At 50.4% G+C, this 25,309-nt stretch overlaps 1 long non-coding RNA gene across 7 annotated transcripts in view; it reads right to left on the reverse strand.

Annotated features, from left to right (window-relative positions):
- Positions 1–2,895: 2,895 nt before the first annotated feature.
- LOC123584123 overlaps positions 2,896–25,309 on the reverse strand; it is a 30,914-nt gene continuing 8,500 nt past the window's right edge. For 3 of the 7 annotated variants that reach the window (XR_006705177.1, XR_006705183.1, XR_006705181.1), the window contains 4 exons: positions 21,099–21,209; positions 12,401–12,518; positions 11,449–11,794; positions 9,469–10,402 (listed from right to left, as the gene is read on the reverse strand). This is a non-coding gene — a long non-coding RNA (uncharacterized LOC123584123). Of the gene's footprint in view, positions 3,344–4,255; positions 5,121–5,222; positions 5,330–5,670; positions 6,012–6,696; positions 7,114–9,468; positions 10,403–11,448; positions 11,795–12,400; positions 12,519–13,857; positions 13,975–21,098; positions 21,210–25,309 lie in introns of those variants that run through there. The other 4 variants (XR_006705182.1, XR_006705179.1, XR_006705178.1 and 1 more) reach the window with 4 other exon arrangements.

Genomic DNA, 25,309 nt, shown 5'->3' on the forward strand with positions numbered 1-25,309 from the left:
AGTGGACGTGGCAGGATTGTGCAAACAGCAAACCTGACCACGCAAATCCCCACACTGCATATTCCAGGCCACGCCTGGTTATTCCTCCTCGAATTAATTGGACTGCTTAGCCTCACAGGATCAGACTGGCGAGGGCTATCTGCCCTCCTGGCTACCTGTTCTCTCCCAGACTACCGGGCAATTCCTGTCACTGGGAATGGCTGCAAGGGCTTGACAAGGATGGGAAATACATTCTCAATGGATTTTAATTGACAACTCCCATCACTACCACAATCAGCAATTTCCACCGCCAGTGGTCTTTACTGCACATATGTACATGTGCACACACACACACACACACGTGTGCATGCACGCACACACAAAGCAAAGGTGAGCACTGGAACCCCTCCAGGCTAGAGAGATGCTTTAACACCTGTATTAACAGAACCCAAGTTGGGTCTGTTTTGCTTTTTGAGGATGTGTTTATGTGCCTCTGCATTCATTCACGTAACAAAGTTTTATTGAGCTATTGATTGCGAGGTATCGGGACAACAGCAGTAAACGAAACAGACACAAATCCTTGCCCAATGAGGGTTTACATGCCTGGGTGTGTGTGAGTGTGAGTGTGTGTGTGCATGTGTGGTGGGGGCATGGGACAGAAAAGTAAATAAACAAGTGGCATAAACATGTTTGATGGTAACGTGTGCGATGGGGAAAGCCAAAGTAGACGAGGTGTTTTGTGTGTCCCAGGATGGGGGCCAAGTTTTAGTAACGTGGTCAGGGAATGTTGTGTTAAGAAGGTGACATTTAAGTAAAGATCTACAGAAAGTGAGGGAGTGAAGCATGTAGTTACTCGGTAGAAGAGGGTCCCAAGCAGAGGAAATGGCAGGTGCAAAGGCCCTGAGGCAAGAACATGCCTGTTGACAGGGAGGCTGTCCTGGAGACAACAAGGGAGAAGAATAGGACATATGTCAGAGAGAGAATGAAGAGGGGCGGGTGATATCAGGCTCTGAGGGCCATCAGGAGGACACTGGTGTTTACCCTGAGTGAGCTGGGAGCCATGCAGGGTTTTGAGCAGACAAGTGACATCATCTGTCTGGCACTTGAACAGGCTCATTCTGTAGGGAGTAAGAGTGGGAGAGCAGGGGGCCCAGGCTGTGGGAGGGATGTGGACAAGGAAATGATGGCTGGGACCAGGGTGATGGTGGCAAAGTTGGTGAGAGAGTGTCCACTGCTGGACGTACTCCAAAGATAGGGTGGGTGGGGGGTGAGTTAGATGAGAAATCATCCACTTTGATTTGTGTAAATATTTCCCTGGCATATTTTGTTTCTAATCCATAAGGTATGTAGGGAGAAGGAAGGGTGTCCACACACACAAACACAACCAACACGGAAGCAAATCCTCGTCAAGACCCCACCCAACTTCTCAGGTGAGAGTGGTTGGTAACAGGACTTCCTTCACAGGCATGCCGTGAGGACAGTGCATGCAAATCAAGTGGCAAACTCTTGGACTCAATAATGAGGAGTTATATTTATGAACAAAGTATGATCAAGGGTCCCCTACCCCCTCTTGCCATCCAGTATAGTTCATTTCAGCCCTCTTCTGAAAGTTCAGAAATTAGCACCTGTCTTATAAGCAGGATATGACAAAGCTCTATTTAGAGAAAAGGGGTGGGGAGAGGTTAATCAGGGTAGGCTTCCCAGAGAAGGAGCTGGTTTGACTGCCTCACTTTTCAGGTGAAGAAACCAAGGTTCAGTGACTTTAAATAACTTGTGTGAGGTCACAAAGCTAGAAACTGGCAGAGAAGGGCTTGTGTCCATGCTTGTCTGGCTCAGAAGCCACGGCTCTTAGCCAAGGTGTCACCCTGGTGACAGGCCATTCCCATTAGAGGAGAATGATGGCCACTCATGCGAGGACGTGGGACGATACGATCCGAATGGCCATCACTTAGGGTGGAGCCGGATGTGGGCATCTTGGCACCACCTCGCTAACAATCATACATTCTTGGTATGAGCACGAGCAGTGTGCCAGGCCCCGCGCGCGGGGGTTTGGATGCATGATCTCCCCTGCCCGCCATCTTGCAGGCCAGAAAACAGGGCCGGCAAGCTTACTGATCTCGCCTGCGAGTGTCCGAACTGAGACGAGAACCCAAGTGTTTCGGCAATCTATCGCCGTGGACCAATCAACTAGAAAAGTTAGTTTATTCTTTCGCGTGATTTCGTGAGTCAGGAATTTAGGCAGGGCCCGCCTCGGTGGTTCTCTGTTCATGAGTTACCTGGGGTCACTCATTTGCATTCAGCTGCCCGCTGGGCTGGGAGGGGAGGGCCCAGAAGGCTTCATTTACACACCTAGCACCTCAGCCCTCCTCCACATGGCCTGTCCACGTGGCTGGCATGGTGGCTTCAGGGTAGTTGGATTTCTTACGTGGCAGCTGGCTTCCAAAGGAATGAAAGCAGAAGCTGCCGGGCTCCGTAGGGGCCAGCTGGCACAGTGTCACTTCTACCGCGTTCTGCTGGTCAAAGTAAGTCACGGGGTCAGCCTGGATTCAGGAGGAGGGGAAACAGATTTCTCCTCCTGAAGGGTGTGGCGAAGGGCGCGTACCAGAACGGAAGATGCTTGTGGCCATCGAGGGACACTGACCACCATCCCCAGCCTCCTGCTGCCTTTATCTCAGCCCCTGGGCCTGACCCATGACACTCTTATGAAGCCTGCTAGACCCCTGATACAAAGCACATGCCCATGTTTTGTCTTACCAGGCCCTCCTGCCCAGTGACACCTTCGTGTTCGCAAGAATTTATTGTATCTTGTTTCCTTGAGGGCAGGCACCAATGTTTCCTGCTTCCTAGGGCCCCAGCACCTAAGTTAGCCTAAACTTGTCTTTTCTTTTTTTTTTTAATTAAAAACAATGTTTTCATGCGTATTTATTTTTGAGAGACAGAGAGCGGGGGAGGGGGTCAGAGAGAGAGGGAGGACAGAGGATCCGAAGCGGCTCGGCACTGACAGCAGAGAGCTCGGCGGGGTGCCTGAACTCATCACGACCTGTGCGGAAGTCTGACGCTTGGCCAACTGAGCCACCCACGCGCTCCCCCCCCCCCCCCCGCTACCTTTTTAAAAAGTAAGCTCTATGCCCGAAGTGGGGCTCGAACTCACAACCCCGAGATCAAGAGTCGCACGGTCTGCAGATCAGCCTAAGCCTGTCTTGTTCTCAGGCATCTATAAGAACCTAATATGTGACTCACAGGCAGTCCGCCACCGGAACAAAACTGGGGGCAGATTCACTTTTGCAGACCCAGCACATGGCCTTTCCCAGAAGAAGAGCTTCATAAACAGGACTTTCTGGCACCTGACTTCATGTGCTTGGGCCTAGAGCAAAGGATGAGAGAGCCTTACTTCTTTCTCCAGGACCAGCACCATCATCATCTCCTGGGATGTGTTTATTTTTTTTTTTATTATTATTTTTTTTTTTAATTTTTTTTTTAACGTTTATTTATTTTTTGAGACAGAGACAGAGCATGAACGGGGGAGGGGCAGAGAGAGAGGGAGACACAGAATCGGAAACAGGCTCCAGGCTCTGAGCCATCAGCCCAGAGCCCGACGCGGGGCTCGAACTCACGGACCGCGAGATCGTGACCTGAGCTGAAGTCGGACGCTTAACCGACTGCGCCACCCAGGCGCCCCTTTTATTATTTTTTTAACGTTTATTTATTTTTGAGACAGAGAGAGACAGAGCATGAACGGGGGAGGGTCAGAGAGAGAGGGAGACACAGAATCGGAAACAGGCTCCGGGCTCTGAGCTGTCAGCACAGAGCCCGACGCAGGGCTCGAACTCACGGACCACGAGATCGTGACCTGAGCTGAAGTCGGACGCTTAACTGACTGAGCCACCCAGGCGCCCCTCCTGGGATGTGTTTAGGAACGCAGGGCTCCCCTCCCCACTCCAAGATTTTGCCTTTTAACAAACGCCCAGTGGTCCATATGTATGTTCAAGTTTGAGAGGACTCTGGTAGCGGTTCCCAAGGTAAAGAAAAAAGGACAGGTTGGGAGGACAGATGCCGGCTGAGCCCACTTAGGTCAAGCCCAGGCATCAGAATTTCCTGAAAGCTCCGGGGTGATTTCCACGTGGAGCCAGGATCAAGAGTCACTGGTTTAGAGTGTTAGTTCTCTAAGTATGGTGTGTGGATCGTCGTACCCAAATCACTTGGGGCACTTATTAAATATGCAATTCCTGGGTCCCACACCATGTTTTGGTCTAACTCTCCTGGGGCGGAGCCCAGAAGTCCACATTTCTAACCATCTCTCTAGGTGACGTGAACGTGGACTGAAGTTTGAGACCGTTGGTTTAGGGCCACGAGTGAGGGATGACGGCGGCAATGAGGTTTGCAAATGTTACAAATAATAATGTGCAAAAGTTAGAAAATACAGACAAGTAAAAGTGGGAAACAAACAAACAAAACCTCCCTGTACTCCTACGGCCTAGAGACAACTGGAGGCCTCCTCGGCACCCACTCTAGAGACAGGAAGGAGCCTCCCTCCCCCAGGGAGGCTGCCCCCCATCGCAGCGGTGGGGCTGTGATTTGGGTTCTGTTCTGCTGGCAGGGTGGAGCCTGTCATCTGGCCCGGACAGAATTATTGCCTCAAATTACATGGTTGATTATCAATTACTTGTGTCCGTGTGAGAGCATGTGTGCGTGTGTGCATAAGTGTCTTTGCAAGTCATTAAGGGTCGTAATTCTGGATTATCGTTGATTAACGAGAGGGAGGCCTGGTACCTCCAGCAGCCGGGATGGCAGCCCCACAATTATGTCCCAGCTGATCAGTAATTGGCGCAGCGCAAGATGATTTCTCTCTCTCCGCTGCCTCCTCCCGGCCTCTCCTGCCGGCTCCGCAATTAGGGCCATTGCTCATTCCCTTCCAGCCTGGGCTGAGTGCACGGGCCTGCTTTCTGGCAAGCGGCTGCCGTGGGGCTGGCTGACGGTGGAGGGGGCGGCGGCAGAGGTGCAGTGATGGGGTGTGGAGCTGGCATGGGCTCCCGCTTGCTGAGCACGGTTCTTCCCAGGGAGCCCGGGAGCCAGTCTCCAGGGCTTGCCCCGCCCCCACGGCCTGGCTGGGGAAACCGAGGCCCGGAGAAGGAGAGGGGCAGCTTAGAAAACAAAAAAAAAGCCAAAACCGGTGACTCAGAATGCTATGGCAATCCGACTCCCACCCCACAGAGCCGAGGCAAAAACAAAGACAAGCCTCCTACCATCACTCCCATCCTTGGGAGGCTGTCAGGTGGCCGTCGGTTGTCTCAGATTTTGTCCTCCAGAAACTGCGGATCGATGCTCCAACTCCCAGACTGGGGGAAGAGCACTGAGGAAGGTGCCGTGTTAATTCGAGGCAGAATCATCACCTGCCTGGATTCTGGCAACGGCCTCCTAACCGTTCTCCCATTTCCACGCTGGGCCCCCAACATCCATCACGCTGGGATGGAGGGACTTTTACAACGCCCCGTTGCACACTGTGCAAGATACCCTCCCTCCACCCCAGCTAACTCTCTGTTGCCCTCAGGATAAAGTCTGGGTCCCCAGTCTCCACCCCGCCCACCTCCTCTGCCCCTGCACAGACGCCTCAGGGCTCCAGCTCTCTCCCATCCTTTGCCCAGTCTGGTCCCTCTGCCTAGAAGCCCTTTCCCTCCTCCCATCTTTTTTCACCTGGAGCGCACACCTGTGGTGGGGGCCGCACACACTTGGGCTCTGTTCCCGAGAAAGGGGTTCTGCCCTCACCGGGGACCAGCAGTTAGAGAAGCAGAAACTTTCAGGACGGCTTTACAGGGGTTTGAGAGGATGGGGAAGGCGGGGCTGTTCCGGAAAGCTTCCACATAAAAGACTCTGCAGAGCCACCAGGCAGTTTGTTTCTGAGCCTTGCAGCTGTCTTGGCCATTTTCATTTTTATCTACTTAGGGTGGTCAGCAGGTCATGGCAAGCGGGAGACGTGATGCTAATGACTCCGGCTCCACGTGGCGACCATTCAGGAAAAAGCTGCAATGTTCTCTCTGCCACATTAATCAGAGAAACACATCAAGAGCTGTTGCATGGAGACAGCTTTCCTCCCAGTATCTGCCCTGCATGCTAATCACCACCCCTCCTGGCGGTGAGTCAGCTCCATGCCAGGCGGGTGGTGAGGGAAGGCCAGAAGTGCCAGCTCCTTGCGGTGGGGAGCAGAGGGGTGGGAGCCAGGCCAGGTGGGAGCCAGACCCCTGAATGCACACTTCATGTGACCATCACTGAGGCCTCCGGCAGGTGGGATGACAAATCCTGGGAGAGTCAATCCAAATGGAAACCCTGGGCTACTTCCTTGGGTCTAGTGCTTACCCAAGTATACTAGCGAGAACTCTCCAGAAGCTGATCCTTGGACAGAGTCCAGGGTTCAAGCAAGAGGGACCCCATTGCTAGGCACTCTGGTAACAATAAGACATAACCTTTGGTAGTGCTTAACATATGGCAGGCATCCCTGTAAGCACTCTCCATATATGACTCATTTAATCCTCATAAAGCCTATGAAGTGAGTGCTATTACTATTCCCACTGTGCAAATGAGCAAGGCCACACACAGAGAGGTTAAGTAACCAATCCAAGGTCACACAGCTAGTGACAACCGACTGGGTTTGAACCCCAGAAGCCATGCCACAAAGCACTCCCATTCCATTGCTTCTCATTGCTCTGCAAGAGCCAGAGTCACCTGAGCCCGTAGTGACCATGGAAAGCCTCTGAGGGCCTTTGCCTTGTCTTCATTCATTCGTTCACTCCTACAGCTGCTCTTCGCAGAGCACCAGCTCTGTACGAGACCCTGTACCAGGCACAAGGGAGGCAATGAGAAAACAGACGCAGGCTTCAGAGAGAGACTGGCATCAGCATAGTATTTCCACAGATTCATAGTAACTGCAAAATGCGATGAGAGTCATGAGAAGTGCCAAGTGCCATCAAAGCATATAATGGGAGGCCCTTTCGCACATGGGAGCCCTCAGGGAGGGCTCCCAGGTTTTCAGATCCCTCCTTCCATCATTCTGTCCACAAATACTAATCAATCGTTTGTTCAGGCACAGCGCATCAGGACACGGTGGTGAGCAGGACAGAGAGTCTCATCCTCAGGGGCAGCCTGGTGGGGAAGGCAAATCAATACAAATGTTCCAGAAAAGGGATTAGGGCCGGCTGTGAGGGTTCTGAGTGTTGTTGTTATTATCATTATTATTATTTTTACTAGGAAACGCGTCATTTCTTTAAGGGCCTCTTGCACGGAGAAAGAAAGCTAGCTGCTAGAGATGTTCACGTTGGCTTTGCCCACAGTTGCTCTCAGGCATCCTTGCAGGACCTGTTGGTGGTTGAGCTACGGAGTGCACCAGGCCCTTTGCATCTCCCTGAGGACAGGCTGGCTATTGTCCACTGCCTGCCCCTCCCTCAGCTGCCCCACCCCCTCCCAGTGGGGCTTTTCCACAAGATGCTGGGGAATTCCTCTTCCTACGGCTGCCTATAGAACAGACCCCACCTCTCTGCCCTCCCCGGGTGGAGTCCCACAAACCTGACAGGGAGTTATGGGAGGTCACAGCTTTGGAGAAAAATAGGGAGCAAGAAACGGAACATTTTTTTTTTTTAATTTTTTTTTTTCAACGTTTATTTTTTTGGGGACAGAGAGAGACAGAGCATGAACGGGGGAGGGGCAGAGAGAGAGGGAGACACAGAATCGGAAACAGGCTCCAGGCTCTGAGCCATCAGCCCAGAGCCTGACGCGGGGCTCGAACTCATGGACCGCGAGATCGTGACCTGGCTGAAGTCGGACGCTTAACCGACTGCGCCACCCAGGCGCCCCGAAACGGAGCATTTTAAAACATGTCTCTGTTATTTCCCTTCTTGGCCTCCATCATCTCCCCACCTGGCATATGAACTTGTTCTTCCCTTAACACGGCTCTGAGAAAAGCACCATATGGCAGTTCATCAGGCCCTCGGGCTAGTTTCCATCCAGCCCACTCGGATTTCCGCCCAGGCTTGGGTCTACAGGATGACCTACCCTTCACGAGGCCCACGGAGGAAGAGAGACAGTAAAAGTGAAGACATACAGAGCAGGAACCGGCAGCCGGGAGTTGTTCTGAGTACTGGCTTGTGGTGATGCTGGCGGAAACCCTCGCCGCTATCACCATCCCCATTTCACGGAGGAAGACACTGACGTGTGGAGATGTTCAGAGACATCCTTAGGTCGCATGGCTAGTGATGGCAGAGTTGGGATCTGAGCCATACTCGCCATCAGATTTTGCTGATGTGCTCTCATGGAAAAACCCAATCTTGGCTAAAAGGTTTTGGCAGGAAGGGGTGAGAGTTTAGAAGAAGGGGTCCTGCCCATGTGTCCAGGAAAGGGGATGCCAGAGGAAAGACTGGTAAATCCATGAGGCGGGCAAAGCCTGGCCTGCCCCACCTCCGATGGAGCAGGGTCTGAGCTAGTAAGTGAAGCTAGCACAAGCCAGGAGGATCCCTGGAAGCAGCCCCCTTGAGCTGGGTAGAGAGGTTCCAGGAGCCCTCAGGAGACCCTGGAGGCCGGTTTCCCCCTTGGCCTCCTGGCCCAGCCTAGGTCCTTACCCCTGGCTCCCTCCATCACTGTTTTCTCTGCTCTCCAGGAGTGAGTGACAAGCACACCCTCCTTGAAGCCTGCTGAGCTGTGAGCCTGCACCGAGGTGTGGTGGGACCAGAGGGACCTGGACGCAGATCTTAACCCCGTGTTTGCTGTGTGGCCGTGTGGCCAAGCAACACCCACCCCTGTGTCTGTGGGCCTCATCTACGGGTGGCGTGGTGAAAAGGTGTGAATGAGCTAAGTGTTGAGAACCTAGGTAGGCTCCTGGCCCAGAAGAGGTGCGTGATCCATGTGTCCTGCCCTCATTCCCTGTGCTTCCTTCCAGAACGGGAGGGAAGAAGCAAAGCCTTCTGGGCTTGGGGGCTGGGCCTACAAGTAGGCCAGGTGGGCATACAGGGCCTGGCTTGACACTCACCCCCCCCCAGAAAAAGGGGCTTTATTTGACACAGCTCTACCCTCCGAGCCCCCTCAGCCTTGTTGGGTTCCTTCCCACGTGTCTCCCCTGCTGCACATCTGCAGAGAAGGGCCTTCACATCCCCACGGGCTGTGTCTGCAGTGTCTCCTGGAAAACACGACCCCCACTGGACTTGGGTCAGAGGTCCAGGACAGATGTCGGGCTCCTGTCCGTCCCCTCCAGTGTCCCGGGGGCCTTTTGATGGGAGTCCAGGCCGTGCCCAGGTCTCCTGCCCAGGATTTCCCCTTTGAGAGGAAAAGCTGAGGGACCTTGGAGGGACTCACTGTCCCAAAGAGGATGGTAAGGAACAGGAATTTGGTGGAGGCTGTGGTGTATGAGTGAGTTAGGCAAGCAGCACACAGAAAAGGAGGGCACTTTTTTTTACACTACCCTTTTTGCTTTCCATAAAAAAAAAAAAAAAAGGGGGGGGAACACAGAGGTAAAGAAAGAAAAAAGTGAAAAGTTCCTTTTATTCCCATCTCTCATCAATTATCACTGCTTTCCCTGGCAGTGACCTGTATTAGCAGTTTGCTGTGTGTCATCACGGGCTTTTACTAAGCATTTACACACACGCGCAGGTACATCCATGCACGCACGTGCAGGGTGCCAGGATCTTTATTTTTCTTTGCTTTTACGCAAATACTCTCCTGTTGACCATATCGCTCTGCAATTTTCTCCCCATAACAGTATATCCTGGACATCTTCTCATGTCAATATACACGGGGCATCCTTGTTGGTTGTTTTTTAAAAGCGTCTGCGTCATATTGCCTGAATGGATGTAACACAGCCGATTCAATCCTACCCTTTCCACTCACACCCTCACTCAGGGTCCCCGTTGCCCGCCCAACTCTGGGAAGCAGGAGTCAAAAGGATTTTATGGTAGATAGTGCCTCTGCACAATCCCAAGGGATGCCCTTCACATTCAGAATGTGGCAGCTCCTCCCATCCCGCATGAACAGATAAGGCGGCTCCAATTTTTTTCCACGCAAACAATTCTGTAGCCAGCATCCTTGCCCATGCCTCTCGGTGCACATGTGTGAATAGTTCTCTGGGCGTTGCTACCTCAAGGTGGAGTGAGTGGGCAGAAGTGCAGGCGTCCTACATTTGACAGACCCTGCCATGATGTGTGTCTGTGTGTGTGTGGGGGGGGGGGGTCGCTTACAGCTCCTATGCCCCACTCAGCCGCACCAGTCCCCCAGCATATATCCATCATGTGGCTGCTGGCCGGCCAGCCGCTTCCAGGAAATCAATTGCAAAGACAGGCGATTGTCATCAGCTTGAACACTGGAGGCCATCCAGGGAGTAGATTCAATTGTAGGAGAAAATCATACTGGGCTCAAGACCGCTTGTAATGGAGACCCCTTGGTGACCTTTCTGGAGAAGTTAAAAGAACACAGGCAGACACACTCTCAGTCTTGATCATCTACCACCAACCCAACTGCTGAGAGCACAGCCCTCTGCCCTTGGAGAACCTGCTCCTCATTAGTAGCCATACGGGAAAGGGACGGGGGTTGGGGGGCGGGGGTGCTGGTCCAGGACCCAGGCTGCCGGTGTGCAGGCAAGGCCAGCGGGGCACCTGCTCCCCGGGAGGGTGGACCCAGTTGACCATCAGGTCCCTAGTTGCTCAAGGTCACAGTGCCCGCCCCCTTCTGCTCACTGGAGAGGTGGTCTAGCAGCCAGGCAGCGATCCTCCAATGACCACGCCCTCTCCACCTAGTCCCTTCGCCAGGGTCCTCCTGCTGAATACAACCCTCTCTCCCTCACCTGCACAAACACAGGTGCAGACATCGCGACCTCTGTTCTTATTATCCAGGTTGAGAACCATGCCCTGCACCCCCACCCCCACCCCGGGGACCTTTTCAAGCACAGTACCAGGGAGGGAGGTGCGATATGGACAAATCCAACATATTCCTTAAGTGGAAGGGTGACCAGAGCCTTTACCTGATTTCAGAGGAGCTATGATTATAAGCCCTCACTCTCCAACCCCCGGCCCCATTACTTCCTCTCTAGATCCCAACTACCCACACCCACACCTGGCCCTACACAAAAAAACTCAGCCATAGCTGTGGACTTGGGGAAATACACATTCATCTTCTATGTGCAGCTGTCCCCCAGCTCTCCAGGCCCACTTACCTAATAATGATCAAAATAACTCTAGCTACCATCAATTGGGTACATGCAGTGCAATTTGCCACGTGCTTTACATGTATCATCTGACTTCATTTTCACAAACTTGATAAGATATGTGCCATTATGATTTACAGGTGCAAAAATGGAGGCTCAGAGAGGTTAAGTAACTTGATCCAGATCACACAGCTGGTTGTACCAGAGCCAGGATTGGTAGCCAGGTCCTTGTCAGACTCCAGAGACTACGGGCTTAGCCACTGTGCAACCGTGGCTCCCACATACCGCACTTGTACCTCTCTCTCCATGTGGCCTTGCCCTCTGTTCGTCCCCGCCTCATCCGCTGGTATTCTCCTGTGTCAGGGGCCAAAGGGGTCAAGATCATCAGGGTTCTGTTGGGAAGGCATGTCCTTATTCTGCAACAGCTCTGTGCCTTGCTCGACTTTAACCTTCCCCAGCTGCCCAAGGACCGATGTCCAGTCCCAAGCCCGGTGCAGGCACCCAGGTCATTTTCGCTGCTGACAAAAGACAGAATGACGGGGGCAATTCCCAACCACTAGTTTAATACCGCAGAGCCCACAACATCCATGCAAATTAAATATACTTATCTGCTGGCCTGAGAAGATGTCCTAGTATATTTTTCTGTTAAAAAAAGACAAGAAAGCAGGTTTTATTTATTTATTTTAAAGGTTTATTTATTTATTTTGAGAGAGAGAGAGAGAGAGAGAGCGAGCCAGCATGGGGGAGGGGCAGAGAGGGAGAGGAAGAGAGGGAATCCCAAGCAGGCTCTGTGCCATCAGCGCAGAGCCCAATGCAGAGCTCAATCTCACAAAGTGAGATCATGACCTGAGCCGAAGTCAAGAGTCGCACGTTCCACAGACTGAGCCAGCCAGGAGCCCAAGATGGCAGGTTTTAAAGCAACGTACAGCAAGAAAACATTTTATTGATGAAACAAAAGTATTCTCTGTGATCTAAGCATAGAAACGGGCTATTTGCCAAGATGTTAACAGATGATTTGTCTTCTCTTGGCTTATCTGTGTTTTCTATTTTTTTTCAATGAACATGTATTATTCACATGATTTTTAAAAGCAATAAAAATAAACCAATCCCGGGCCGATTGTACTTCTCCCTGTCCCTACCTCCAACAGTTCTGAAAAAACAAAAAACAAAACACCACACTTCCTAGTCCTGGGTCTTCCCTTCCTTCCCATCATTTCCACATCTCAGTAAAAGTGGGGTTGGCCCTACCTGCTCCAGGTAGACCAAGGGGAGGTGTGAAGGCTGCACCCCTCGACCGCCCCGATGATGCGATGCCTCAGTCCAAATGCACGGTGGTCGAGGCCGTCTTCCCTCTCTCCTGCTGACCCTGCACGGAGGAGAAAATGCTCTACTTTCTATTACATGTTTGCTTCCCAGGCTGAGCCAACTTCCCTGAGGCCAAGGAGCTCAGAGGCAATGCCTTCTGGGTCCTGCAGATTGGAGCCCCAGGGCAAATAGCTCCAGAGGCAGAGAGAGAATTCTGGCAAAATGAAGAGAGAGGGGAAGGAAATCACAGAGCTTGCGATCATCAGAAAAGAAAGAGCAGTGCCTCAGGATGGGGCTAGGATGGCCCCTTCCAGAAGGCTAGGAGGAAACGAGGAAGGATGGGAATGGAGCTTCCTGAGCATCTAACACTATGACTACGACTACTGTACATGCAACGGACCCTCCACAGACAATGCTCTCGCCCTCACCCCTCAGAGCAGCCTTCACTTTGTGCAAGTGGGCTGTGACCTTTTTGTTTTTAATGTCTGTAATGTTTAATTATTTTTGAGAGAGAGAGAGAGAGAGACAGAGAGCGAGCAGGGGAGGGGCAGAGAGAGAGGGAGACATAACGAAGCAGGCTCCACGCTCCGAGCTGTCAGCACAGAGCCTGATGTGGGGTTGGAACTCCCGAGTTGCCACCTGAGCTGAAGTCGGAAGCTTAGCTTAGCCGACTGAACCACCCAAGCGCCCCCAGGCTATAACTCCTTGCATCTCTGGTGCTTCACTTCCAGTCAGAGCTCCTAAAAATGATTCTGGATGGAGAAATTTGTGTTGGCTGACACCATCCCCACCCCTGCCAAGAGCCTTAAAGACCCCTCTGCTCGGAGCCAGCATTTTCCTGAGGGGCTGGCTCTGTGAGCACCTGCCTTAAGGATGAATTGCTAATTCCATTGTTCCTGCCATTAAAATAGCAGAAATCAGAAGGCAGCCTAGAGGGCCCTGAGAGCTGGCCTAGGGCTCAAGGGAGAGGAGCACAGGCCCTTCCGTGTCACCCTGAACCCCCATCTTCAAATCACATTCCCTAAGGTGGCCGTCCCTCGAGACCCAGAAACCAGGCTCCTGTTCCCACCGAGCCTCTTGCACACACAGGACAGGTGTGGGGTCGGCACACCTGGCTGGGAGGCGGGAGGCCCTGGTAATCTACTAGCTCTGTACCTCACCCCCTGGGTCACCTGGGCCAAGTCACTCCTGGCCACCACACACCCTTCTACTCAGTGTGTTGTGGTGTCAAGAAGGGTTCAAAGGGTGTTGCCGAAGATCGCTCAGCCCCTCGTAACGTCTTTTCCCTGAACGGGAGTCTGCTGTCGAGTTCCCAGCCCTGAACTACTTGGTGTGGCTGCAGGTAGTCGAAGTGTGATTGTTAGCGACATCCTGTGGACATGATGGGTAACTGCACTCACCTGGATGGAAGCCACAGGTGACGTCCAGCTTTCCTCCTTATGTGGAGAGGAGCCGATCACAGTTAATCACACTCATCACCTTACACAGGGAGCTGTCTTGGAGCTGGAAAAGAATCCCTCCAAAAAGCAGAAAACAGCCTTCCAGCCACAAATTTCCATCAGCCTCCAGCTTTATATCCGTTTCACTTAAATTCGTCCCTTTTCAAATATCACCCTGCTAGAAGAGTCTCGTGGCCATGGGGGGCGGGGGGGGGGGGACAGTCACGTCAATAATAATATCAAAGGAAGAAAAACGTCGTGGGCTGCTTACTCTTGCCATGGAATTCACACGTTATCTCATCTAACCGTCCCAACAACCCAAGGAGGTACGAGCTCTTATCCCTGTCTTTCAGATGGGGAATCAGCAGCTAGGAGCATAAGAGGAAGCTAGGTTGCAAACTGGGCAGTCTGGCCTTAGACTCTTTCTCTTTTTTTTTTTTTAATTTATTTTTTTTAACGTTTATCTATTATTGAGAGACAGGGAGAGACAGACTCTGAGCAGGGGAGGGGCAGAGAGAGAGGGAGACACAGAATCTGAAGCAGGCTCCAGGCTCCAAGCTGTCAGCAAAGAGCCCGACGCGGGGCTCGAACCCACAGACCGTGAGATCATGACCTGAGCCGAAGTTGGACGCCCAACCGACTGAGCCACCCAGGCTCCCCTAGACTCCTTCTCTTTAACCACCACTCTGTGCAACCTCACTGCCCCGTGTCTACCCACCACGGTAATCCCTCGAGGCTGCAAAAAGTCCCAGTTCCTAGGGTCCTGGCTTTAATCCTCAGACTGAATGCCTCTTAGTCACCCTCTGGGGCAGTGAGAGGCAAGTGGGACATTATCCCCAACTGCCAACTGTGGGTCATAAGTCCTTGCCTTAGAGGGTGCCGTGAAGATTAGAGGAATCACTTGCTGTTGTGTAGATGCTACAGAAATGGTGGTTATCCTTATCTGCAAGGTATGCAAGTTGACCTTGGGAGGGACCAGCCTGGAAGGTTTCTGTAGGTGGCAAAAACTGACTAAATCTCTCTAGAAAATAGCAGGAAGGAGGGCTAGGACTGGGAAGGGCCAGCCTTCTCACCCTTAGGCTTTTCAGAGGGAGTGGCTGATGTGTCATGGTTCAAAGGATCCCCAAAGGGAGGGACTTAGCCAAGTTGGCAGAGCAGAAACAAGATCCTGGGACTTTGGGCTCCCATCTTTCCACAGAGACACCATTATCCAAAGAACAGTGTCCCCGGCAGGATTTGAGTCTCTGCCTCCAAGGATCTGCAGAGACCCTGGTGCCACGAACCAGCCTCCGTGCTGTTTAAGAAACACAACTCCAAGACCCCAAGTGGGGAGTCGAGATGCCAGCTCCAGCTCTACCTCCCACCACTCTGTGGCCCCTTGAACTTAGTGCTCTTCCTGTCTTCGAAGGATCTTACTGCTGAAGGCTTCCCCTCTTAAGGCCTCCATGTCCCCTCTTCCCCCTGGCTCTGCAGATGAGTGCAGTCTTTCTTGCCCATACCCGTCTACCAGCAGGGGTACGGCCATCATGGCAGCTGGCCGTGAACAGACTGTTCACACCTATAGCCCCAGCCCCTAACACAGTGCCTAGCGCATGGAAGGTGCTCACTGGTAAATGAGTAATTGGGACACCTAACCACAGATGGCCTGGGAGCCCGTTGCTGGAAATGTCCCTGAAGAGAATGGCGCTGGGGCCCCTGACCGTTCCAAGTGATGTATGAGGATTCCACAGAGCACCTCTTCCTGTTTGAGGTTATACCGAAGCCCCAATATATAGATATCAGTGTTAGTTATCTATTGCTGCATAACAGATTACTTCAATGATCCGCAGCTCATATAATAATAAACGCTTAACACCTCACAGTTTCTGTGAGCCAGGGACTAGGGAATGGCTTAATGTTCTGGCTCCATGTTTCTTGAGAAGTAGCAAATGTCAGCAAATGTCAGCTAGGTTGCAGTCATCTGAAGGCCTGGCTGAGGCTGTAGGACCTGGTTCTAAGGCCTCTCACTTGCGTGGCGGCAAGTTGGTGCTGGCTGTGGACAGGAGGCCTTGGTTCCTTGCCCTGTGGACCTCTCTGCAGGTCTGCTTGAGTAACCTCGTGACCTGGCAACCGGCTTCCCTTGGGATGAGTGATTCAAGAGAGATCAAGGAAGAAATCACAATGTCTTTTATGACCGTATTAGGTTTTTAGGGCTGTTGTAACAAAGTAACACAAACAGGGTGGCTTAGCACAACAGATATCCACTCTCTCACGATTCTGGAAGCCAGAAGCTGAGGTCAAGGTGTCGGCAGGAAACACAATCCAAGAGCAGAAGTGAGGAGTCTGGATCCTAGTTCTAGTCCTCCCACCAAAGGATCTAGGGGAGAATCCTTTCTTGTCTCTTCCAGTTTCTGGTGGCCCCAGGTGTTCCTTGGCTTGTAGCCTTGGCATAACTCCAAATTCTTCCTCTGTCCTCACATGGCCTCTTCCCTGTGTCCGTCTGCTCTGTGTCTCTCTTCCTATAAGTCATTGGATTTAGGGCCTGTCCTAATCCATTATGCCCTTGATTATACCTGTAAAGACTCTTCCCAACTAAGGTCACATTCACAGGTACTGGGGGGTTAAGGCTTCAACGTATCCTCATAGGATACACAATTAAGCCCACACAACGACCTAGCCTCGGAAGCCACATACCATCGTGTTTGTCATAGCAAATGGTTACAAGGGTCAGCCCTGTTTGGGAGGGAGGAGCCCACACAAGGTGAGAAAACCAGGAGGTGAGGACAACTGGGGGCCATCTCAGAGGCTGGCTACTGCAATGTCAGATAGCAGACGGAGCAGGAGACACATGCCTTATGCAGTATTTACAAAGGAAACAATGGAGACCCAGCTGCACAGCACTCGGGCCCCTCAGCCTATCAAGGATATGAAAAGGGCCAGAGTATAGAGAACAGCAGGGTTTGGAAATAGAAACCTTCCCAAAGAGTAAAGCTATCCTGTGAGTTCCACCCTCAACAAGGTGGGGGCCCTACCACCTTCACCTCAAGCCTCATGATGGGGGCTCCCACGAAGCCATTCAGAGCTGTGGGCTGCCACGGGTCTGTGCCAACAGGATGCATTGTACTGGGATTGGGGCAGGGGCCCTGTGAGTGCTTTCCAGGGACCAGATGCAGCCTGTGGGGGAAGAGGTCCAGCATGGGGCCATTTTAAGCCCCATAGCACCTCCTAAAGGGGCAAAGGGATCTCAGCAGGGAGAAGTTGGAGGGGGATGCTGGACTCCCCAGGGGGCTGAAGACGAGTCACAAGTGGTTTACCTGTAAGGGAGATGCAGATCGGGACCCTCAGGAGAGAGCCTCAGAGATGGGAACCCCTGAAGAATCTGGGAGATGCCCCAGCCAACAGCTTTTACCATCTGCTGGGCCCACAGGGCTGGCAACTCTGCGGTCAGATAAGAATTGCCCTTTTCCTCTGTTCTCACTTCTTCCCCCAACAATCCCTCCCACTTAGACCTTGGACGCCATCAGCAAGGAAGGAGAGGCAGTCAGGTGAGAAAACAGAGAAAATTCTGCCACAGAGCAGTCCCTGAAGGCCAGCAGTCCAGACTACAGACCTTAGAGCAGGAGGAGGAAGATGTTTTTCTCTGAAGGGAGGCAAGTGTCATATCTATGACGAGATGAGTTTTTTTGTTTTAAGATTTTATTTTCTAAGTAACCTCTATACCCTACGTGGGGCTGGAACTCACAAGATAAGGTGTCACCACCCTGAGATAAGCACTCTCCACTGACTGAGCCAGCCAAGTGCTTTTAGTCTCTAAATGGATTGTGGAATGACCTTACCTGAGCTTGAACAGAGGGGACGTGCCTCCCTTGCTGAACAGTTCACGTGGACCAGGGAGAGGCCAAAATGGAGTGACATTTTGATTACACCCACATTCGAGGGATTGGTTTCACTGAACTCAAACTTTCTCGAGGGAAGTTGGGTCTTCCGTTCCCTACCCTCCACCCCCAACCGCAGAGCCCTGACCCACAGAGAGGGTCCTGGAGAAAATTCCATCTCCACTTTTGTCCATAAGTGAAGAATGTTTACTGCTTTTTTTCCCCTTCTTATCTGTCTGGAAGTGACACCAAGAAAAAAAAAAAGGAGGGACTCCTTGTCCCCAGCCAAACACCCACACCCTCCGAATTCTTCACCCTGTGTTGGCCTGACTTCACCCTGGAGGGGGAGGCAAGGCATGAGGTCTGCAGGCTGCGTGCTGGAGGAGAGGTTCCTGGGAGGATACAGCTCCGCCTGGAAACAAAAGCTGTTTTTCGAAAGCTTTGTGCAGTCAACTAAGTGGGGGAGGGGTCTGGGCAAAGCCAGGCTGAACATCTGGGGGGAGAGTTCCTCTAAAAAAATATCTAAATTCCCAGGGTTGTTGGAGCCGTGATTTGATCAGTGCTTGCAGGGTCTTATTTGTTATTATTGGCGGGGGGGGGGGGGGGGGGGGGAGGGAAGGGGAAATAAAGTTGTCTCTGAGCCCCCCTCTCTCACTGTCCTTGCAGCAAGGGTGGGTGGCTCTGTCCCTTTATAGGAGGCAGGCGTGTAAAGAAGGGTGAGCCCTGGAGAGAGACACCCGGACCAGGCAGCAGCTGGGGGTCTGTGAAGAGTCCGGGGGTCTTCAGAGCATTGGTCTGCTGATCAGACACCCACTAGGAAGCTCTTAGAAAGGACCCCGCTGAGCAGAGGCGTGGGCTGCAATGCAAGTGGGGATGTGAGCCTGGAAGCAAAGGCATTCCACAATCAGGGCTTCTGGAAAAGCCCCCCTTCCCCAGCACAGAGGATTCAGAGAGGAGAGATCCCCGGTTCTCTATATTTCAGTAAAAAAGCATTTACCCTGCAGGCTAAGGATAACAGCGGTATTTCAGACCTAAACAAGTCTCATTTTTCAGTCTGTTGGAGAGAGGGCTCCTAACACTCTTTAAAAGATGCTAGGCCTTAAATAAAATCTGTCACAGGCCACCCATTTCTCTCTCCTGGGTGCCAAGAAGCAGTCTTAACCCCCACCAGGCAATGGCTGCCCTCTTTGGATCAGTTTCCCAAAGAGCTTAATCATGAACAAGTTGCTGTCACTTCGCCTGGAGCTAACGAGCCCTGGAGGGTCTCAGGGTGAGGCCTTCCCTGGTGAGAACACAGCTCTTTCTGGGAGCTCACTTTCCCGAGTATGTTTGGACTGGGGAGTCCCTTCAGAGTGTCTGAACTCTGCATGGGGTTAGCGGGGCTTCTCAACTTGAGCACTGATGACATTTGGGGCTGGATGCTTCTTTGTTGTGAGGGCTGCCCTGTGCATTGTAGGATGTTTAGGATGTACCCTCCATCCACAAGAAGCCGGTAGCATCCCTTCCTTCCCCTTCCCCCTCACTTTGACAATCAAACCCACCTCTGGACATTGCCCAATATTCCTGGGGACAAAACCATTCCTGACTGAGAACCACTGGCTGGAAGCCGGCTCCAGAGATTCAGGGAAGAAGTAGGCTGCATACAGCCCAAGAGAATTTTCACTCTACGTACAAAAGACCAAGTCTTCATGGTCCTTGTATCAGGACTCTTTTGGTTGCACTAAGTGACAGAATATTCAACGCAAAATGACTTAAAAGGGGGGGGGGGGGGTGGAGGTCATCTCTTGTAACTGAGAAGACCAGGGACTTAGGCATAGTAGTGGCTTAAGCGTAATCTGACCCAGGGACTCAAACAATCTTACTGGGACTTGGTTTTATCTTTACCTCCTGACTTTGCTCTTCTGAATATTCTCTTCACATGTGGGCAAGATGGCCACCAGTGCTTCAATCCTGTATGTTCCCAGTTTGAGATTTGTGGAGGAAAAAATGCCAAGTAGTTTTCTTTCTGTATTCCCAGCAAAAGTCCCATTGTACTTCATTGCTCTGATTTGGTCGTGGGTCCATCGCCAAGCAGTACACAATAGCTGGGGAATGTGATGACCTAATTGGTCAGGCTGTAATCACATGACCCCCTCTGGATCTAGGGGTGGAGTCAGCTCTGTGTGCCGGACATCCAAGACGGAAACGTGGGGGTTCCCAATAGGAGAATCAGGGTACAACTACCAGAGGACAGGTGAAAGGATTTGGGATGGCAAAAGGCAACAGACAGGTAGCAGTCTTTATACTAAAAAGAAGCTCATTGTTGGTAAATACATCAAATTGAGAGATAACAGTGTAAAGAGGATGTTGCTGAATGGCAGTACAAAGCTTGTGCTACAGTTGTCTGAATCAACTTCCAGGTGACAAACAAAAGCTTTCTTACATGTGTCTAGGACAAAGTAGCAACTGACATGGTTCATTCAAATGGGTTCTTAGGGCACCTGGGTGGCTCATTCAGTTAAGCCTCCGACTTCGGCTCAGGTTATGATCTCACAGCTTGTGGGTTCAAGACCTGCGTTGGGCTCTGTGTGTGCTTCAGATTCTGTGTCTCCCTCCCTCTCTGCCCCTCCCCTGCTCACGTTCTGTCTCTCTCTCTCTCTCTCTCTCTCTCAAAAATAAAGATTAAAAAATTTTTAAATGGCTTCTTAAAATGGAGACTATTAGAGTTTCACCAAGATTCTTCCTCCCTTTCTTCCACAGTAACACATCTGTAGTTGGGCCCATAGCTGCCCAGCTGGGGACAGCATTTCCTGGCTTCCCTTGCAGCTAGGTGTGACCATGTGATTAAGTTTGCACTGTCTGAATAGAAGGGACCATCAGACCTATGCTTGAAGATAGTGGGCTTGCCTCACTGACACTCTTTCCCCTTCCCTTAACCCAGAACATGAACTTGCCTGAGACCCAGCTTTGACCATGCAAGTGAGAAGGATGCCCTAGGGGCTGAGAGAGGGAAATGAAAGGTACCTGGATCCCTGAACCACCATGTGGAGCAGAGCCCCCTTCCACCCCGGAATGAAGACTACCCCAAGTGAGAAAAAAGTTGCTGTCTTTTCTAAGCCACTGAATTATTGTATTTCATCTATTTTGTGATCAAGTTTTTTTCATATTCTAATACTTCTGAAATTCATTGTGTCACTGGCCATACAGCAGTGCTCCTCTGGGACCACCTTAAGTCAGGCCCCAGGAAAATATTTTCATGGGGCTCCTGTCTATAGAAAAAATGAACTAAAATCAGTGCATTACAAAATGCGTAAGTCCATATGCAGTATAGTGATTTATCAATGACTTAGAATAATGGGTAGAGAATACCTGCTTGTGTATTTATTGTCCAATCAGTGCACATGAAGGTTCCCCATGGCCAGGCACCATCTCTTCGTGCTGAGATCCAGAAACCATCTCTTCATAATTTCCTATCCACCACTATGAGAAAACAATAGCAATGTATCATTACGTTGATTAAACACTGGGTACCTAATATTACCTTTTAAGAACACTTGTATCCACGCTCTATTTCAGCCTTTACCTGCCTCTGTCACATACTATTGATTTTTTTAATGTTTATTGAGGCTTCCTCTCCCTTCTAGAAATTGCATATTGTGTAGAAGTGACGTTTTGTGTTCATTAGATAGAAATCCTATGAGTTTCCGGTCCCAGACACCCTCATTGGCTTGAACAAGTAACAGTGGTAACAGAACATTTGGTTTTGAACTTAGAAAATACTTAGACCACAAGAGCCAGTTTCTACAGTTTCTTTCACCATATGAAGAAGATATAAAGTGAGTTGCTGACTTGTTTTCCAGACTTTGGGTAGGACCCAACGCAGAGGAATCATGTTTTCTAAGGCAACAGCCTGAGGGTCAAGTGCCTGCAGCCACCAACCCTTGTGCCTCAGTCCTGGAGACTGCTGTGCCAGCGTGCCTGCACACACGCACCTGCAGCTGGGCAGTCCTCCCCAACCACACCCCTACCCCCTACTCCCTACCCCGTATAGTGCTCTGGGTGCTCCAGGTGGTGGCCCTTAGGTCCGCATCATCCAGTGGGACAGGGCCAATGAGTGGCCTGGGTATCAAGGAGGAAGAGGATGAGAAGAGCCTGGGAGGGATGGAGTGCAACAGAGGAGAGGTACAATATGACTAGCTAGCAGAACATGGGTAGGGGGGATGATGCCCCCCACCGGGCCAAGAACTTCACCTTGGGGACTGCTGAGAGACCATGAGCTAGGGGGACAGCAAGGTAGCCATGGGTGAGTGAGCAACAGGCCATAAGATGTGCAGGATAAATATTATACAGAAACAGCAAAAGTGGAGCGTGGGTGGCTCAGTCAGTTAAGCATCCAACTCTGGATTTTGGCACAGGTCACAATCTCACGGTTAGTGAGATTGAGCCCTGCCTCAGGTGCTCAGAGCAGAGCCTGCTTGAGATCCTCCCTCTGCCCCTCCCATGCTCTCTCTCTCTCTCAAAAATAAATAAATAAATTTTAAAAAAGAAAAGGAACAGCAAAAGAGACAAGTTTCTAAGTGAGAAATGGCAGCCTGTCAACAGACCCTTTACATCACAATTAATTTAAGGCCAATCTTAAAAAAAAAAGAAGCTATTCCATCTGCTACTGTAACTCCAATCATCATCCAATACACAGCGCTTCAAAGCTCTCCCTCTTAGATGGATCCAGCCCAAAGTTTGGGAGGTGGGCAAGGGCTGCCTAAACTGAGGGCAGCCTTTGCTGCTGGGGTTGGATCTTTGGTGGAGCCAATCGCACCACCAAACCTTCTTAATGCCAAAGTCATGACCATTTAGTGACACCTGCTGGACTTTCCAAGGATAGGAAAGATAACATGCCTTTTGTTGTCATATTTTTGTGCCAATGGTGCGTGGGTTGCGGGCAGGAGTAGGAGCCCTGCTTTTCCTGGTTTCAGCAGTGCTGTTGTTTGTCACTCCCTGCATATGAAGGGTCCTTCTGGTAAGATCAAGAAAGTGCCAGCATCAAACTTGAAGAAAGAGTGTCCATGGCTTGGAAAAAATCCCAGACATAATAATGAAACACTCTTTTAAGATATGCTGCATCACGAGTGCTCTTGGTATGAAGAATGATATTGTTGGGGAAAACAGCAATGATTCTGAGATGAGCAGAGGTTCAGAAGACTTGGCCTCCAATGGAAAAGGGGATTTGGTTGATGCTAGATGTCAGTGAGCACATCCACATCCACCGAGTCACTGTCATTCTCATTTTCTCTCGTTCTAGAACTGGCTTCATCAGAATGAATTTGCCACTGTAACTAAGGACAAGGTGGCACATCAGGATGTGTTCTGTCAGTTCCAGGGCTCGTATTTATGCTGGAGACACAAGGTGGCATGATGTCCGGGCACAGAACCACTCCCAAGAAAGACTCCGCCAGCCTACGAAAACCACATTGACGTGACTGAGCCGCTGTGATTTCTTCCAGCTCTCCCTTTAGGGAATAACAGACACATTGTAGTTTGCAAAGCACTTTTATTTACATTTATTTTATCCCATTCCATTTTCACGACCCTGGAAAGGAGGGCAAACATCATCATTGCTCCATTCTATAAATGAGAAATAGAAGCTCAGAGAGGTAAAGGGACTTTCTCAAGGGACCCTAGCTTGTAAGTGACAGGGCCTGGATTCAAGTGAGATCTTTAATGCCATACTTTGGGCTCTGTCCGCTGCACAGTAAGGTCTACTTTTAGGGCAATCCCATTGCTATTTTTGTTTTTTTCATTATCTAGATCTAAATACATTTGGCCCTTGAACTATGAGGGGGCTGGAGTGCCGATCCCTGCACAGAGATCAAGTATAACTTTTGACTACCCCCAAATTTAACTAGTAATAGCAATACCATTGACTGGAAGCTTTACCAATAACAAATTGTTGATTAACACATTTTTTATGTTGTATGTATTATATACAGGATTCATACAATAAAGTAAGCTAGAGAAGAGAAAGTGTTATTAAGAAAATCTTAAGGAAGAGAAAATACATTAATAGTACTCTACTGTATTTATCCAAAAAATCTGCGTGTAAATGGATTCATGCAGGGGTGCCTGGCTGGCGCAGTTGGCATGGGATTCTTGATCTCGGGGTTGTAATTTCAAGCCCACATTGTGTGTAGAGATTACTTTAAAAAATATAATCTTAAATCAATAAATGAAATAAACAAATAAATAAAAGGACTCATGCATTCCAAACCTGTGTTGTTCAAGGGTCAGTTTGTTCTGTGTTCACTTTTGAGAGGTGGAGGAGAAAGATGATGGTATGGATGCTTCTTGGAGTCTACAGAGAAAATTCTTATAAAGAACCCTAACTAACAATACAATGCTAAAGTCTGAACTGTAACCATTGCTAATTTGTCTTAAAATGGCATTGTCACAGATTGCCCATGAGATGGGAGTTTATCATGCATTGTACCCCTTATGGAAATAAGAGGTGCCTTTAAGAAGGGGGTGAAAAGTCTTTACCTCATTTTCAAATTATACAAGAAACCAATACTCCTGAGTTTTATTATGGGATGGAGTTTACAGAATACCACCAACAGTCCCCTCAAGTATTAGTATGTTTGCATCGATTGGCACACTTTTGTTATTTTTTATTAAAATAGAAAAGTTTTGAGTTTTCTTTTTTGAAGGTTTTTTTTTTTTTTAATTTTTGAGACAGAGTGCAAGCAGGAGAGGGGCAGAGAGAGGGGGGCAGAGGATCCAAAGCAGGCTCATGCTAACAGCAGCGATTCTGATGTGGGGCTTGAACTCGCGAACCGCGAGATCATGACCTGAGCTGAAGTCAGGCACTCAACTGAGTCACTCAGGTGCCCCAGATGCTTATTGTTTTGTTTTGTTTTGTGTGAGTTGGTTAGTTTGGGTGAGGAGCTCCCTGTGGAGAAAGAGCAAGGAAGGAACTGATGAACTGTCAACCCCCATCTTGGCCATCTTGGCCTGAGAGATTCCTTTCCAGCCCCAGTGAGAGATGAGGTTGGGTGAAAGAGGAGTAATCAAGTAAGACTTTGAGCAACTGAACATACAAACAGTTTTGCTTTGGGACACAGGTAACAAAGTACAGCCAATCAGCAAGAAGGTCATTTGTTCCCCAGTGTTCCATCCTGCCCTCCACTTTGGCAAGTTGGTGACTTGGGAGAGAAGGCTGTGCCCAGCACGAGTGACCATTATAAAAACACTGTTCTCACAGGGGACACACATGCTGATGAGGTACCCTTTTGTAAGGGGTTGTGAAGAGTAGACCACCAATGGGGAGGTTGCAGTGGGAGAGCATCATGGATCTGCCATGAACCAGATCCCTCAGGGGCATCAAATCACTGAGGGTGAGTTAGTAGGAGGAGGGGACCAGGAGAAAGTTCTATAGGCCTTCAAGAGGGCTCAGAACTAAGGAAATTTACGTCCGGATGTCAATATGACAACCCACAGGCTGGTGAAGGCTGGTAGTGGGATGTTGTAAACACTGGACTTTATTCTTCTACTATGTCATTCAACCTCAAAAATTCTGTCTTTAGTGA

The sequence above is a fragment of the Leopardus geoffroyi genome, chromosome B3, assembly GCF_018350155.1.
Source record: "Leopardus geoffroyi isolate Oge1 chromosome B3, O.geoffroyi_Oge1_pat1.0, whole genome shotgun sequence".
Classification (NCBI taxonomy): domain Eukaryota; kingdom Metazoa; phylum Chordata; class Mammalia; order Carnivora; family Felidae; genus Leopardus; species Leopardus geoffroyi.